Below are 18,313 nucleotides of genomic sequence, written 5' to 3' on the forward strand. Positions count from 1 at the left end.
AACAGTAAGAGAGTAAGAGCTGCACAGAAGGTCTGATACCTTGTGATCTGTCCCCCCTGTCATGAGAGATGCCGTGACCCTGGAGCTCAGAGAATGTGCAGAGACTGAAGGTGTCAGCACAAACCTGAGCCAAAGAAAACCATCCAGTAAAGCTAGCATCTCTCATGTGCTCGTGTCTGAAATTATTTCAGTCTCACATCAAGCAGAGTCTTTAAAGTGTAGCTGAAAGGAAAGCATCAGGTCATGATCCAGGACCAGGACATAGCAAACAGTTTCACAAAAGTTACAAATATCACATTATGACCTACATTTAAAATTTTACTGGTGAGACACATTGTATATGATACTGGCATCTATCGCTCAATATAAGTTCAGTCAAAACCAGTAAGATGTCTACCTAAAAGAAACACGTTCTGGATTTTTCCAACAAATCACGCATGTTTTTTTTTTTTTTTAATTTTTTGTTGTTGTTTGTTTGTTTGTTTGTTTGTTTTAAGAAAATTTCAAGGATCTGAGATCTGTAGAAGAAAAAAACAAACCCCAAAATATAAATAAAATATGAACACAGAAGCTTCAGAATCCATCGCTAGATATCAACAAATGGTAATTAATAACCTTATTATCCTGGAAATGTTTGATTTAATGTTCTTAACATCCTTAAGTAAAAATGTTTTTACCATAAATGTTTCTTAGTAAAGTATATTCCTCTGTACACTTTAACCATATTTCAGCAGACAACATAAGTAATTATTTGAATTTCATTATTTATTTGCATATAAAAAAGTAATTAAAGTCCTTCTTAAAAATACTTTTTTTCTGGCTGACTAATTAAATAACAATTTAAACTCTAATACATTTAAATTAATTGCAAATAACATGCAGTGAAGTGTTCAAACAAACAAACAAACAAACAAAAAACACACAAAAAAAACCCCATCACATTCAGTTTGCATTTAAGTCTTTATTATTATTTTTTTCTTAAGTACTTTTTTCAAATGCTTTTTTTAATGCTTATGGTTATGTACTTCTTTTTTGCAAGGATAACTCATGGCAATCATGTTAAAATATTTCAATAGTTAAGTGTTAATGTCTTTGTCATGACCTTTGACACTCACAGTAGCAGTAGACAAACTCGGCCCTGACCCAACTTTTCATAGCCATAAATAATAATAAAATATGTGTATTAAGAAAAAAATTATAAAAAAAAGACAATGAAATCAGTGGAACTTTTATTGCGATATTACGACAAAAAAACTGTAATTCTATGGGGAAAAAAATGGCACAATGATGACATATGCTCTTTTACTAACGAAGAGTATTATTATGTAGCCCACCTAGTCTCTGACGTAGCTAATGCACATCTCTAATGACCTCATTGACCTTGCTGGCTCAAGCACATCAGAGCCGGTGACACATTAATCACAGCTGCACGGCAATCATTGACCGAGGGATCATTAAAAGCTCCAGCCCTGGCTCCTTCAATCATTAAATACCTCATTTCCATCAGGTACCTCGCAATAGACAGCAGATGTGCAAAGCACTTTGTGCTGACGTCCCTCTACCATACTTCCTTACAGTCTCCTGGATCTCATATCTGCTCTCACATAATAGGTTACTGTACATCACGAGCTCATAGTTGTGAGAGAATCCAACAGCATGTCTAACCTAACCGAATGCAACAGGCTTTTTAAATCTGCACATTGGTAAATACATTTTTTTTTACTTAATATTGTGTAATGTTTAATCCAAATAATTAAATCAAATTAACAGATTAAATTAAATCCGAAATATTTTAATAACACACAATGTTACATAATAAGTGCCATATAGTAGGCTATATAGCCTACTGTTTAATGCAGAGCGAACTGTTTTATGCAATAACGCAAAATGCAATTTTTTTTAAGCAAACGTTTAATGCAAGCCTTAGGCTACCTACCTTCCAAATGTTGCGCAATCCAGTAGACCGAGCAAACGCGTTAAAACGGTTTAAATTCCCTCATTAATTATTATTCCGTTAAGTGAAAGCACACGTGTGTTTGCATCAAAAACATCCATTCTCGCGCAGCTTCTCAGCAACGACAGCGCGAGCGGCAGTCGGTTATTATTATCCTCTCCTCGAGCGCTGTGGCTGCCCGGACACAACATTCAGAATTCAGACGCGCTTTCTTGACTCGAGAGACTGAAGACGAGGATCAGTGATGAGACACGCCGACCGACCCCTTCTCAGTGCACTTGTTTTGGGTCGACAGAACTGAAGGGCTCTCATTGGTTTGGAGAAGATCCTGGTAGTCATAGTAACAGCCAACCGAGAGCATGCTTTACCATGGGATGGTAAAGAATAGCGCAGAACCGCTCCCTTGTAGTGGATCTTTACTGAGGAATGTTTTCCTGGAGGTATCCACTCTGTGATGATGTTTAGAGGAAGCTCACGGTGGATCACTCATTACAGTGACAATGCCTCTGTTGAGGACTGTGTTGACTATTGTAAAAGAATATGATCATTATTTCTAAAGCAAAGCGAACGAAACCATCACTTAAATCTTCCACTTTTAGTGCACGTGGATTTGTCTGGGACATGTTGCTGTTGTGAGTGATTTGCCAAATCACTGCTCATGGGAAGATGTGCAATATGAAAAAAGTAACAGAAGCGCTGATTGATGGTAACATATTCATGTACTGTAAAAACTTACTGACACTTGACATTTTAGTTTTAGTTTGCTTTTAAGTGAAATCATGTAAATTTATTTAACCATTTTATTTTACCACTTTGACCCAGAAATAAAATATGATCATTTTCTCTCTATTTGTTTCCGGAGAAAATGAAAGATGATATTTTGGAGAATGATTTTGTGAATGTAATGAACATCAAAGGAATCCAAAACAGCAATGGATCCATTGGCTTTGTATGGGGTGGAAAAAAAGAAAGAAAGAAAGAAAGAAAGAAGCTATTGGCAGTGCTGGGTACACTCAGACATTTGCTCACACATCTAAATTTAACCTTTAACTACCACTATGCTTTAGACTTTGTCATCTTCAAAAGACCAGACAGGGTCAGATAGAAAACCTGAGAGGAAGAAAATCAGTAATGCTTCATTTCAGATAGCACAATGTTGACTATACAAATGGATACGTGTTATTAGCTCCAGCATTTAATAACAGAGCTGTATATGATTCATCTCACTGATATCGTTCAATGTACCACTTGCTAACCAATCCATCCTGAAGTTTTCCTTTCTCTCTCAAAGCACAGTGCGTACCATTTCACAGTCATTTCCAGTGGTGGACAGTAACGGAGTAGCTTTACTTCGTTACTGTACTTAAGTACATTTTTCAAGTATCTGTACTTTACTGAAGTAGTTTTATTTTGAGTAACTTTTACTTTTACTTCACTACATTCCAAAGCATAAGATCGTACTTTTAACTTCACTACATTTCATAAAACATATCGTTACTCCCTAAAATATATCACGTGCTCCGACACGCAGAAGCGGCGTCTGATTCATCATGAACGAACTGAGTCTTTTCAAAATAAACCTTTAAATCGGATCGCGAATCGCACCAAACGATTCGTTTACGAATTAGAATGATCCGATTGCAGCTGTTATGGAGTCGACCACTCACTGATTCAAATTAACCGTTTAGTGTGAGTCTACAGAAGTAAGAACAGGGAGATCTTGTGAGCGCGTGCGTCTGATGTTGCTAAAAGTAAGTTATTAATGTCGGAATTTAGGATTAATTATTGTAACTGAAAATCATATTTTTATTATTTATTTTATATTTTTTATTTTGATAATTTAGAATTATTACTGAAATACAACCTTTTTTTGTTTCAAACAGTTCATTGAACAATAATAAATGAAGTACCTGAAGCTGACAATGAAGTAAATGTATAATAATTAGCAAAGATGATTAATTTAGCGCTGTAAACGCGCGTGTGAGGGGCGGAGACGCGCTGCGGAGCGTCAGACGCGCTTGAGGACCAAACACAGCAGAGCGGTAGGAAACTTCACTCCTCTCTCTTTTACTATAGCGATTTATTTTTAGATACGTGATCTGAGTCTTTCATAGAGTTGTAGAGTTAGAGTTATTAGAGAAATAGAATTATTTTTTACATTCTTTGGTCGAAGTTTTCAGATCGGCAATTCGGAGCCTGTTCGCGACTCTGTTGATTCAGATCGGCACTTCGGAGCATGTTCGCGACTCGGTTGATTCAAATCGGGACTTCACAGCCTGTTCGCGACTCGGTTGATTCAGATCGGGACTTCTGGACTTCGGAGCATTTTCGCGACTCGGTTGATTCAGATCGGCACTTCGGAGCATGTTCCCGACTCGGTTGATTCAGATCGGCACTTCGGAGCATGTTCGCGACTCGGTTGATTCAGATCAGGACTTCGGAGCCTGTTCGCGACTCGGTTGATTCAGATCGGCACTTCGGAGCATGTTCCCGACTCGGTTGATTCAGATCGGCACTTTGGAGCATGTTCGCGACTCGGTTGATACCGATCGGCACTTCGGAGCTTGTTCGCGACTCGGTTGATTCAGATCAGGACTTCGGAGCCTGTTCGCGACTCGGGTGATTCAGATCGGCACTTCGAAGCATGTTCGCGACTCGGTTGATACCGATCGGCACTTCGGAGCATGTTCGCGACTCCGTTGATTCAGATCGGCACTTCGGAGCCTGTTCGCGACTCGGTTGATTCAGATTGGGACTTCGGAGCATGTTCGCGACTCGGTTGATTCAGATCGGCACTTCGGAGCCTGTTGGCGACTCGGTTGATTCAGATTGGGACTTCGGAGCATGTTTGATATATTTTTTTAATTCAGATCTCGAAGCAGGAAGTGTTTGTCAAACAGTTAATTGGTGATAAATGAATATTTGAACTTGAGGCCTTTTTTTTAGACGAGTAACGTTAGACAGACATGAATGTTTATTCAGAAGGGTACTGAATATAAGTAAATGTTGTAGCTGATGCTAAATGTCTAGCAGGCTTGCTGGTGCTAACTTGAGGTAATTTTTATAAATAATGTCCAAATATTTTTATTCAACCACCTATATATAGATAGATAGATAGATAGATAGATAGATATAGATAGATATAGATATATAGATATATAGATTACATCTGGGGAGAAAAGAAAGGATGTGATGTTCAGAACATGGTTACTACAGTAATTATCAAAGAGGGGAAGAGATGCACCCCGTTTGGCCAGGGGTGTTCTTACACCGCAGACAAGGTTTGAGAAGGAAAAAAATCATTAAGAAAATATAATTATATTTTCCTTAAGAAGTTCTTCCTAACTTCAGGCCTTATTATCTTGTCATATATAACTGTGGTGTTCTGTAAAACCACAAACTTTAAAATACTTTTTTCTTACGGGTGAAGATCAGATTATCATCTCTGTTTTCTCTCAGGTACATCACAGTGTAAGCTTCACAGTGAACATTACTCTCATAAGCGTAGTCCATATCAACAACAAAAATATATCTTGACTCCATATAGTGGTTATTTTGGAAAAAAATCCCAGGTATTTTGAGCAGTAGGATTATAAAAAATAAAAAAAGTGCTAATATAAAATTAAATTAGCCTATATAAAATTGCAAACATCTACCTTTCAGTACTTTTTTACTTAAGTACATACAAAATTGATTACTTTTGTACTTTCACTTGAGTAAAATTGAAAAAGGAGTACTTTTACTTTTACTGGAGTAATATTTTATTATTCGTATCTGTACTTTTACTCAAGTACTTGATTTGTGTACTTCGTCCACCACTGGTCATTTCAAAGCTTAATGATTTCATTCAGCTCTTTAAGGATTGCTTACATTCCACTTATGTTAATCTTTTTCACATGGAAATGTTTAATTTCTTTTTAGGGTTTATAAGCAGTTAGTGGAGAAATACAGGGCACATAAAAAGTACATATTATATTATGCACTGAACATAATATGTGAGCATTGTAAGGGTCTATATACAATACAAAATAGTAACAATATTTCCAAAATATGTAGCCGCATGGCTTTACGATGCGCACAGAACTTATGACAGAATAATCCTTTTTAATGTGATCCACTAATAGCTATTAGACAGAAGAACTGAGAGCGGTGAATAATGCACATCCCATCTATTTCCTCTACCCCATTAGGCCAGAAACATACGACTGGGATTTTGAGGGAACTGATATTGCCCCCTACTGGACGTTTATATGTATGACAAAAAAAAAACTGTAGTCGCTCCACAACAAAATTGTTGTTTTATCTCTCTATTATCACTCTGCAGTCTCTTTGCACATAATAAAATTTATTTTTATTCAAATTAATATTTCATATTGCTAATTTATTTGGTGAATAACCAAATAATGTTTACTTATTTATTACAGTCAGCAGGTAATTTTTGCAAAATAAACCCTTTCAGTATGATACAAGACCCCTCAGCTTTCCTTAAGAGTTCTGATCACCCTTTAGTGGTTTATTTAGCGTAATAGCCTGCTGACTGTTCGTTTTTATCATACCTTGAGATTTCACTCTCACTGAAGGACTAAGTTGACCCTGGGGAAATTCTGTTTTTATCACTTAATTATTTAGCCCTGAGCTGAATCCAATAACCTCACGCCTATAAAAATGCTATTATGTACCTGCATTGTACATCTTGTCAGTGGATGATTAAAAAAAATCCATTTAACGACAGCAGTGCCATCCGACTGACATAAATTACTCAGTACAGTAGCCTGTAGGTGTGGAATAACAAGACTTTGTGGCAGTGAAACAGAGAATCTTCCCAGAGAATGCTTTAGGAATTTCTAATTGATCTTGTAATTCTTTTGTGAATCTTCCTTGTGAGGAGAACCCTCACAAACCTGACCCCAATACTAAAGTAAAAACATCCTTTACAAGCGACCGACACCGCCTTATCAGTTGACATGTTTGGCAGAGCTCCTTCCATTGTTCTTAAAACGATATAGTGAATAAAGTGTCCCTCCTCAGGGTGTAAGAAATTACCCCCCCTTCTACAGAGCTCTGTGATTGCTGTGTGAGCTCGAAAGGATAGTTTTACCTGCGGACAGAGCATCCTCTGTCACCTTACAGAGGCATCCATGTAGCTCTCCCTTTGTTGCTCTGCTCACACACCCACTCGGGCTGTAAATAGAATCTGGCCCTACACAATGACTCAAGAGAGGTGAAGGACCAGTCTGGAGCCACAGGCTTGGAAAAGCAGGTCATACCTGCCTACACACCTATACACAAATACAGACAAACCCCACCAAGAGTTCACAGGAAACTTAACCCAGTGAAATCTACTGTAACCGAACACCGGGTTTCACTGACACGTTGCTGCTGCACATACCACTGAACTGTTGCTTTCTTTAAAGTGCATTTTCACATTAAAAAGAAAATATTTTAGGTGTATTCCTGTCAGCAATTGCTGAATTACAGAATGCAAAACATGAGCTTCTCACACATAATGGAGTCAGTGTGAAGTGTCGGTAATGCTGTAAGTGAGTGTTAACAACAAAAGACTTACTCAAGGAGAAGAAAGGGATAAAGGGAATTAACTGATTAAAAAAGAATCTGGACCGTAGGTTTGTTTCCAAAAGATCAGTCCTATTATATGTCAGACGAAAAAGTAAGAGGATAAACTACATAATAATTTAAGCATCTTCTACCTATCCATGGCATGGTTGATATGAATGTGTGCACTATCATGGTCAGAGACTACTAGTTAAAATGCTTATGTTTTGCTTTTTACACTCCCAATTCAGTGTATTTTTTTTATTAACTAAAAAGTGCATTTTCTTTGTTTTTTTCCTGAACAGTTTGTTGTGTAGTACAACCTCAAAATCATGAAATCTGAAAATGGTACATTATAAAAGAGCACCTTGAGCTTCAGTGGAAGCGAAAACCTCTGTATGTGCAAAGATTCACATGATCAGTGTCGCATTAGGGAACCAGAATGTTACACATTTCTTATTCGTTTTACATCATACCTTTCTTTGAAATTAAAATATTTGTAAACTTTCTGTTTATTTCCAGGTAAATTTCTCGATGTCTGTGACTTTTGGACCCCACGTCTTGAGGTAGGTGTTATATAAGGGGTTAATCAACACTGAGGGTCTGATTAACCATGTGAATGATTCAAAATGCACAACAACATGATTACAATTTTTGAATAAAATTGAAATGGAAACAGGAGAAAAAAATACAAAACAGCAAAATTACAAAAAAAAGATTTAATTATAACTTAATCTAAAATAATAATCAATTCCCATGGTCGATTAGAATTTACAGTATCCCTGAACACAACTATAGAATCAGTGTTACATATACAGGGACTAAATTATGCTGCTCTATAACAGTAACTTTGTTAGCAGCAGTGTCCTGGCATCAGACGTGTTGCATGGTCTTAGGGGTTAGAACCCAGGTCGGCTGTGTAATTGTCACTTTAATAAAACTCAAAGATATTAGACTTAGTTTTAGACATCATTCATTGGTTCCAAAGACTCAAATAATGTATCAAAAAGTGTATATGATGTTATATAATGTCATCCATGTACTGTACAGTGGTGGACGAAGTACACAAATCAAGTACTTGAGTAAAAGTACAGATACGAATAATAAAATATTACTCCAGTAAAAGTAAAAGTACTCCTTTTTCAATTTTACTCAAGTGAAAGTACAAAAGTAATCAATTTTGTATGTACTTAAGTAAAAAAGTACTGAAAGATAGATGTTTGCAATTTTATATAGGCTAATTTAATTTTATATTAGCACTTTTTTTTATTTTTTATAATCCTACTGCTCAAAATACCTGGGATTTTTTTCCAAAATAACCACTATATGGAGTCAAGATATATTTTTGTTGTTGATATGGACTACGCTTATGAGAGTAATGTTCACTGTGAAGCTTACACTGTGATGTACCTGAGAGAAAACAGAGATGATAATCTGATCTTCACCCGTAAGAAAAAAGTATTTTAAAGTTTGTGGTTTTACAGAACACCACAGTTATATATGACAAGATAATAAGGCCTGAAGTTAGGAAGAACATCTTAAGGAAAATATAATTATATTTTCTTAATGATTTTTTTCCTTCTCAAACCTTGTCTGCGGTGTAAGAACACCCCTGGCCAAACGGGGTGCATCTCTTCCCCTCTTTGATAATTACTGTAGTTACCATGTTCTGAACATCACATCCTTTCTTTTCTCCCCAGATGTAATCTATATATCTATATATCTATGTCTATCTATATATCTATCTATCTATCTATCTATCTATATATATATATATATATATATATATATATATATATATATATATATATATATATATATATAGGTGGTTGAATAAAAATATTTGGACATTATTTATAAAAATTACCTCAAGTTAGCACCAGCAAGCCTGCTAGACATTTAGCATCAGCTACAATATTTACTTATTTTCAGTACCGTTCTGAATAAACATTCATGTCTGTCTAACGTTACTCGTCTAAAAAAAAAAAGCCTCAAGTTCAAATATTCATTTATCACCAATTAACTGTTTGACAAACACTTCCTGCTTCGAGATCTGAATTAAAACAAAATATCAAACATGCTCCGAAGTCCCAATCTGAATCAACCGAGTCGCCAACAGGCTCCGAAGTGCCGATCTGAATCAACGGAGTCGCGAACAGGCTCCGAAGTGCCGATCGGTATCAACCGAGTCGCCAACAGGCTCCGAAGTCCCAATCTTAATCAACCGAGTCGCGAACAGGCTCCGAAGTGCCGATCTGAATCAACGGAGTCGCGAACATGCTCCGAAGTGCCGATCGGTATCAACCGAGTAGGGAACATGCTCCGAAGTGCCGATCTGAATCAACCGAGTCGCGAACAGGCTCCGAAGTCCTGATCTGAATCAACCGAGTCGCGAACATGCTCCGAAGTGCCGATCTGAATCAACCGAGTCGGGAACATGCTCCGAAGTGCCGATCTGAATCAACCGAGTCGCGAACAGGCTCCGAAGTCCTGATCTGAATCAACCGAGTCGCGAACAGGCTCCAAAGTGCCGATCTGAATCAACCGAGTAGGGAACATGCTCCGAAGTGCCGATCTGAATCAACCGAGTCGCGAACAGGCTCCGAAGTCCTGATCTGAATCAACCGAGTCGCGAACATGCTCCGAAGTGCCGATCTGAATCAACCGAGTCGCGAACATGCTCCGAAGTCCCGATCTGAATCAACCGAGTCGCGAAAATGCTCCGAAGTCCAGAAGTCCCGATCTGAATCAACCGAGTCGCGAACAGGCTGTGAAGTCCCGATCTGAATCAACCGAGTCGCGAACATGCTCCGAAGTGCCGATCTGAATCAACAGAGTCGCGAACATGCTCCGAAGTCCCGATCTGAATCAACCGAGTCGCGAACAGGCTGTGAAGTCCCGATCTGAATCAACAGAGTCGCGAACAGGCTCCGAATTGCCGATCTGAAAACTTCGACCAAAGAATGTAAAAAATAATTCTATTTCTCTAATAACTCTAACTCTACAACTCTATGAAAGACTCAGATCACGTATCTAAAAATAAATCGCTATAGTAAAAGAGAGAGGAGTGAAGTTTCCTACCGCTCTGCTGTGTTTGGTCCTCAAGCGCGTCTGACGCTCCGCAGCGCGTCTCCGCCCCTCACACGCGCGTTTACAGCGCTAAATTAATCATCTTTGCTAATTATTATACATTTACTTCATTGTCAGCTTCAGGTACTTCATTTATTATTGTTCAATGAACTGTTTGAAACAAAAAAAGGTTGTATTTCAGTAATTCTAAATTATCAAAATAAAAAATATAAAATAAATAATAAAAAATATGATTTTCAGTTACAATAATTAATCCTAAATTCCGACATTAATAACTTACTTTTAGCAACATCAGACGCACGCGGTAACAATATCTCACGGTTCTTACTTCTATAGACTCACACTAAACGGTTCATTTGAATCAGTGAGTGGTCGACTCCAGAACAGCTGCAATCGGATCATTCTAATTCGTAAACGAATCGTTTGGTGCGATTCGCGATCCGATTTAAAGGTTTATTTTGAAAAGACTCAGTTCGTTCATGATGAATCAGACACCGCTTCTGCATGTCGGAGCACGTGATATATTATAGGGAGTAACGATATGTTTTATGAAATGTAGTGAAGTTAAAAGTACGATCTTATGCTTTGGAATGTAGTGAAGTAAAAGTAAAAGTTACTCAAAATAAAACTACTTCAGTAAAGTACAGATACTTGAAACATGTACTTAAGTACAGTAACGAAGTAAAGCTACTCCGTTACTGTCCACCGCTGGTACTGTATCAGAGTATGCTGTCAGCAAGGATTAAACATCAGTGTTCCACATTGTTGCACATCTTTCTAGAAGGCAACAAGCCTCATAAGCTGTTTAAAGAGCTTGAAGCTTAGAGGGAAAATGGGATAAATACAACTATTAAGTCATGCTATTATAAAGAATCTGTCCCCTTGAGCTGTGTCAATAAAGAAACTTGTGTATATACCATACATGTTTGCACATAGATTCAAAATGTAAGCAGTACCAGTGCTCATTCCTTTGTCTTTTCTTCCCATTCAGTAAAAATAGAAAATAATGTTGCATAAATCAAAGACACGTTACCTTTAAATGAAGACATGTTGGCTCTGCAAGGCAGTGGTGTTGGATGTATATCTGGGTTCTTTCACAGACCGAAGCACAAGCTCATTGATAAGCTCATCGGCCTCTGCGTCCTCCACATGAGAGATCATATCATCCCCAGCTGTCATCCAAAACACATATGTCAGTCAATTCTTGTTTCAGTCCAGACTCCAGGTCCTCTTCTGTATAGTGCCTGCTGTCCAGTTCAAATCTCCTGCTTGTGATCTTTTATTTCTTTGTATTTAACCGTCCACAGGTTGGAGACCCTCTGTGATGATGAACCTGATCTGAAAGGTACGTACCGTATGGGTTTACATCCCCCAAGTGAACACACATGCACACATGGCTTCCAGCAAAGGAACTAGCGTTCTTTGTTTTACAAATACTATAAGCTGCCAGGACTTAGCACATAAGTGGACCAATCAGAGCTGAGAGACTATGGAGGAGGCTGGGTGATAGGCATTAAATCAAAGTAGATGGGAATGACTAAATATATGGGGACAGGTTATTAGTGCTGCTCAGTGGCTATGGGCGGTAGTAATCCATTTTACCCAGCCTTTGTTTCAGACACTTTTGCATAAATACCTGCTCTATCATCATGCAAGCTTATTTCTGGTGTAGTTTATTTTTGTTTCAAAAGCTAGGTTTGAGAATAATGTAAACTTTATTATAGTAGTGATTTACCATAGTAGATATGGAGTGAGAAAGGGATGTTCTTGAAGTAAGGCAGGAAGCAAAGAAATGAAGAAGGAAAGGGAAAAACTACAGCTGAATATATTGTTCTCAACAGGATTCCATAGTTGCAGCAACACACATTCAATTCAGAATTAAAGACAAATTGTGTTAGTTATGCTAGAAGACCATGAAAAAAGTGGTGTGCGCCTGGTTTTTGTTGTTATTGTACATTTAAGTTATCAATATTAATATATATTTACAATATTATTAGCTTATGCATTTTAAAGAGCCCATAAAAGTAATATTATGACATATTATTACAATTTTAAATAACTGTTTTCTATTATTATTATTTATTCATGTGGTGCAAAGCTGAATTTTCATCATTGCTCCAGTCTTCAGTGTCACATTATATTAAAAAAATTATTCTTATATGCTGATTTGATGCTTAAGAAACATGTCTTATTATTATCAATGATGAAATGTCATGCTTCTCAATGTTTTTGTTGAAACCATAATACATATTTCTCAGGATTTTGAAATATAATACAATGAAAAAGTCTACTGTCTACTGGATCTATTTAAAGCATCCTTGTTGAATTAAATGAGAACTTACTGATCTCAAACGTTGCACTGTTGTCTATATACTTCAGAAAGATGTTTAAAACATATTAGAATATTTCTACATAAAATTAATTAAGTCTACAAAGCATGCTAAAACTTGCTCTGTAACTCAGTAACAAAACATTTAAGAATGGAAAGTGAATCTGTCAGGTCTGATTGGACTCTGGCTACTGAAAAGTCTCAACAAAGACGTAAAGCTAGGCCTGGCGGCACTTTAAGGGAAAGGACAGTGTGAATGGAGGGTGACCGGTGGGCTTGAATTATGTATGAATCACTTTCAACATGACCTTTCAGTACCTCTCATCACCAGCCCTCCCAAGACGACGCCAGCCATTCATCTCCCCCCTTCAGGATTCACAGCCCCCGACCTGATGACCCTGACCACACAGTATCCTCTTGCACTATTTATATGCACTTTTCATAAATAAACTAACCACTGAAGCACCATAAGCACATGGGCTCAGTGTTTGCCCTCAAAGTAATTGAATCTGTGGATCAGTTAATTCAAAGTGTTGTGATTGCTGTTTCTCAACAGTCACAATCGTATAACCCTAACAGCAGATTTTGTGTTACTAATTATTGATCATAAGCTTTCGATCACTGATGTAGAAATTACGGACTATCAACCCTATACAAGACACTGGCAGATATTTTTATACAGCACAGCATAGTAAAGTACAAATCTCAATAAATAGGTTTTCATCTGTTACATGTCTCCATTTCTCAAAAACAATTTACACAGAAGCCAAACTGATGAAACAAATGCAAATAGGTTCTAAAACACATTACCTAAATACCCACCTCTTTATAACGGGACATACAGTATGTCTAATTCTTTAACTTCACTGAATAAGGAGCCTCTTGTGCTACTGAAGTTGTTAATTGGTTTCATATATTGTAAATGTGTTCAAATTAAAAAAGCTTTTTATGATGTGAGTTGTGCTAAGAGTAAACCTAGAGTAAATGTAACACTGACATTTGCTGTTCTATGGCTCCCTCTAATGTTCCACATACAAAGTGCAACTAGATCAGTAAGATTATAACTTTTTATTACTTTTTTAAGAAGATTATGCCCATCAAGGCTGCATTTATTGTATCAAAAATACAGAACAAAATGGTAATAATTAAAATACGTTTTTTATGTGAATACATTGTAAATTATAATTTATTCCTGTGACACAAAGCTGAATTTTTATCATCATTACTCCAGTATTTAGTGTAATATGCAGTGGTGGACAGTAACGGAGTAGCTTTACTTCGTTACTGTACTTAAGTACATTTTTCAAGTATCTGTACTTTACTGAAGTAGGGTGATATCAGCTAAATTGGGCCACTTTTTGGTAAATCGTTTGGGACAATAATACAATACCATATATGCCTATTCCATGTGTATTTATGATAAATAATGACTGTTTTTGATAATTTTGTGTTGAAATTATGTAATAAAATATAATTATTTAGGCCCTACAGTTCTTGAAATGAGCAGTTTAAGGTAAAATGGGCCAGCTGTTCAGGTAAAATGGGCCGGTCAAACTGCAAAGGGAAATAGTAATTTATCGTCAATTTTAATTTCAAAACAACTGCTTATACAGCCACATAACATTTAAACTGCATTAAAAAAAACATATCCATATGTGCCATTAAAAAAAAAATACATTTTGGGTGCAAACCCACATATTCAAATGTGCAATTAAAAAAGTCAATTTTGGAACAACATAGATCAGTGAACTGATGTCAGTTGTGTGTGTGTGTGTGTGTGTGGGTGTGTATGTGTGTGTCTTTGTGTGTGTGTGTGTGTGAACAATACATTTAGAACAAAATGTGCAAATTACAAAAATTCACATTCAAAATTGATAACTGATAACTGATTTGTGTGTGTGTGTGTGATGAAAGTTTTTTCAAACACAGTCTTTGCAAATTAAACCATCGTCATCACAGATACCATTCTCTTCACCACAGCTCTCATGAAACCAGGCAGAACATGGATCACATTTTATGTTTGTACACCTTTGGTGTGAGAGCCCTGTGTTCAAATCCACCAATGTGTCTATATATATATATATATATATATATATATATAGTAATCGTAAGTCGCTTTGGATTAAAGTGTCAGCTAAATGTAAATATATATATATAAATTTATACACACACACATGTGTATATGTGTTTGTGAGTGACACAGATGATGGCCCATTTTAGCTGAAACCATGTGGCCCATTTTACCTCAGTGGGTTAAGGTAAATTGGGCCGCCAAGAAAAACATCACTTTTTCAAAAAATATGTTCCTATACCAAACTAACAACATTATTTCTGATTGATGCCATCAAGGCAGATATTATGCATATTTTTTTATGTGCATGTTTGTTTTTTTATAGATTTATCATCCTTATAATAGTTTAGTTACATTTGGTATGCCAGGCTACTTACCATGCACTTCTCTGGTGCAGTCTTGATAAGAATTATTACCCCACCCACCATAGCAACCATAAACCAATTAAATCACCTGTTACTTGTCAAGCACAGTTATGACAATAGTTTGAAATATTTTGTAGTCATTGGTTCTAAATTCCAGAGGGGCTAGGACCCCCAAACCTTAAATGGCCCATTTTACCTGATGGCCCATTTTACCTGATATCACCTAGTTTTATTTTGAGTAACTTTTACTTTTACTTCACTACATTCCAAAGCATAAGATCGTACTTTTAACTTCACTACATTTCATAAAACATATCGTTACTCCCTATCAGGGCCGTGCACAGACCTTTTGAGGGGCATGTGCTGAAACTGAAAAAGGGCACCCTCCCCCCCCCCTTTATATATCAAGATTATTTAGTAAGCCTGCATAAAAGGAAGAAATGGTCACATCTTCATGACAAATTCAGTAACACAAAATAATAGTCTCAAAAGCTTTAGATTTATTCACGATTAATAACGACCATAATAATAATATTAGATAATTAGATAATATAGATAAACAGGGTTTTAAGGGCTTCTTTAAACCTAATACAACAGCAACCTTCTGTGAGCCATGTATCTGGCAAAAATTTGATACTGTGGTGGACCAGGGATGTTGGTCTCTTGAAGGTCTCTTATTCACTACACTTTCCCTAAAATAAGCCAGCAATGAAAAAATAAATAAAAATAGTGAAAAGTACAGTTGCAGTGAAAAGCATTTCTGAAGGATCATGTGACACTGAAGAGTACTGATCTGGAGTAATGATGCTGAAAATTCAGCTTTGATCACAAAAATAAATTACATTTTAAAATATTCAAATAGAAAACAGTTATTTAAAATTGTAAAAATATTACACAATATTACTGATTTTGCTGTATTTTGGATCAAATAAATGAAGCCTTGGAATGAATCATGAATTACATTCTGCATGATAAAATATAAAGATTTCAGTGATCTTCTGTAATTTTTAATTTTTTTTTTTGTTACTACTAAATTACTGTAGTAAAACAATGTTTTACAACATTTTATACATGTGAGGACGAGCGGAGAGTATACCATAACATGATTAGCCTAAATGTTAATAAATTAAGTGTATCAGCAATCATAAATCAAAAAAGAAATTTATTATCAGGTGACGAGGATCACTCGTCGCTTTGTGTAAGTTCCAGTACGAAACAGCGCGGGGGGCGCACCTGTTATGATTTTCCGATGGTAAAAACAAATTATATGTTGTTGTATTACTTATCAATTTATCGTTTTTGACCAGCGAATGTGTGCAAATGTTATTGTTTTTCTGTCCGTCATTAAAACGGCGACGGCGCCTGACGCTGCCGGGATCACATTACATTTTCTTCTAGGTTACAAATTAGTTTTTGTAGCTATATAGACGGAGCGCTCAGTTTTTCCTGTGGTAAAATGCATTTGGCCAAAATAGCATTTTATTAAAGATGAAATGCAACTGTATGCACAGGCTATTTAAGTGTTGGCTATGACTAGATGGCAAATGCTAGCCCTGTCTCTCAGGCGACGTCCCACATGTCTCAGTCAGTGAGTCAGTCAGACATCAAATAAATAAAATATGAGCCTTTATAGACATAGTGTTTAGTAGTACTTATTCAAACAACAAGATATTTATTTACCCTTCGCAAAACTTTGTTCTGCTCAGCTGTTGTCTACTGTGCGGCTGCTGTGGAACTTCAGTTGATTCAATGAATATAGAGGGGGCGGAGTTATCAGCTTACTGACAGCTTGAGGATCGAATAAGATTTACACAAGCTCGTTTTAAGAACTTTCATTTGCTAAATATTTGTAAAACAGACAGACAGACGTAAAGGGTGACCAATAGCATTGATAAAAAAAAAATAAATAAAAAAAAAAACACCACCAAAAAAAGGGCACTTCGGAGTGTAAGGGCAAAAAGGGCATGTGCTCTGCACAGGTTGAGCCCTACCTGTGCACGTGCCTGCTCCCTATAATATATCACGTGCTCCGACACGCAGAAGCGGTGTCTGATTCATCATGAACGAACTGAGTCTTTTCAAAATAAACCTTTAAATCGGATCGCGAATCGCACCAAACGATTCGTTTACGAATTAGAATGATCCGATTGCAGCTGTTCTGGAGTCGACCACTCACTGATTCAAATGAACCGTTCAGTGTGAGTCTACAGAAGTAAGAAATGTGAGATATTGTGAGCGCGTGCGTCTGATGTTGCTAAAAGTAAGTTATTAATGTCGGAATTTAGGATTAATTATTGTAACTGAAAATCATATTTTTTATTATTTATTTTATATTTTTTATTTTGATAATTTAGAATTATTACTGAAATACAACCTTTTTTTGTTTCAAACAGTTCATTGAACAATAATAAATGAAGTACCTGAAGCTGACAATGAAGTAAATGTATAATAATTAGCAAAGATGATTAATTTAGCGCTGTAAACGCGCGTGTGAGGGGCGGAGACGCGCTGCGGAGCGTCAGACGCGCTTGAGGACCAAACACAGCAGAGCGGTAGGAAACTTCACTCCTCTCTCTTTTACTATAGCGATTTATTTTTAGATACGTGATCTGAGTCTTTCATAGAGTTGTAGAGTTAGAGTTATTAGAGAAATATAATTATTTTTTACATTCTTTGGTCGAAGTTTTCAGATCGGCAATTCGGAGCCTGTTCGCGACTCTGTTGATTCAGATCGGCGCTTCGGAGCATGTTCGCGACTCGGTTGATTCAGATCGGGACTTCACAGCCTGTTCGCGACTCGGTTGATTCAGATCGGGACTTCTGGACTTCGGAGCATTTTCGCGACTCGGTTGATTCAGATCGGGACTTCGGAGCATGTTCGCGACTCGGTTGATTCAGATCGGCACTTCGGAGCATGTTCGCGACTCGGTTGATTCAGATCAGGACTTCGG

At 36.9% G+C, this 18,313-nt stretch overlaps 1 protein-coding gene and 1 long non-coding RNA gene across 3 annotated transcripts in view; one reads left to right on the forward strand and one right to left on the reverse strand.

The window, feature by feature from the left end:
- LOC113057795 (sorbin and SH3 domain-containing protein 2-like) overlaps window positions 1–2,511 on the reverse strand; it is a 47,423-nt gene extending 44,912 nt beyond the window's left edge. The window contains exon 1 of the mRNA XM_026225312.1: window positions 1,937–2,511. The gene's annotated coding sequence lies outside the window, so the exon portion shown is untranslated. The remainder of the gene's footprint in view (window positions 1–1,936) is intronic.
- On the forward strand, window positions 1,319–13,429 carry LOC113057796 (uncharacterized). Of its 2 annotated transcripts, none has more exons than XR_003277885.1 (4): window positions 1,319–1,703; window positions 8,030–8,073; window positions 11,905–11,942; window positions 13,242–13,429. It is a non-coding gene; the product is annotated as an uncharacterized LOC113057796 (long non-coding RNA). The 2 variants fall into 2 exon arrangements; XR_003277884.1 differs by having other exon boundaries at window positions 13,258–13,429.
- The last annotated feature ends 4,884 nt before the right edge of the window (window positions 13,430–18,313 follow it).

This window comes from Carassius auratus, chromosome 39, assembly GCF_003368295.1.
Source record: "Carassius auratus strain Wakin chromosome 39, ASM336829v1, whole genome shotgun sequence".
In the NCBI taxonomy this organism is placed as follows: domain Eukaryota; kingdom Metazoa; phylum Chordata; class Actinopteri; order Cypriniformes; family Cyprinidae; genus Carassius; species Carassius auratus.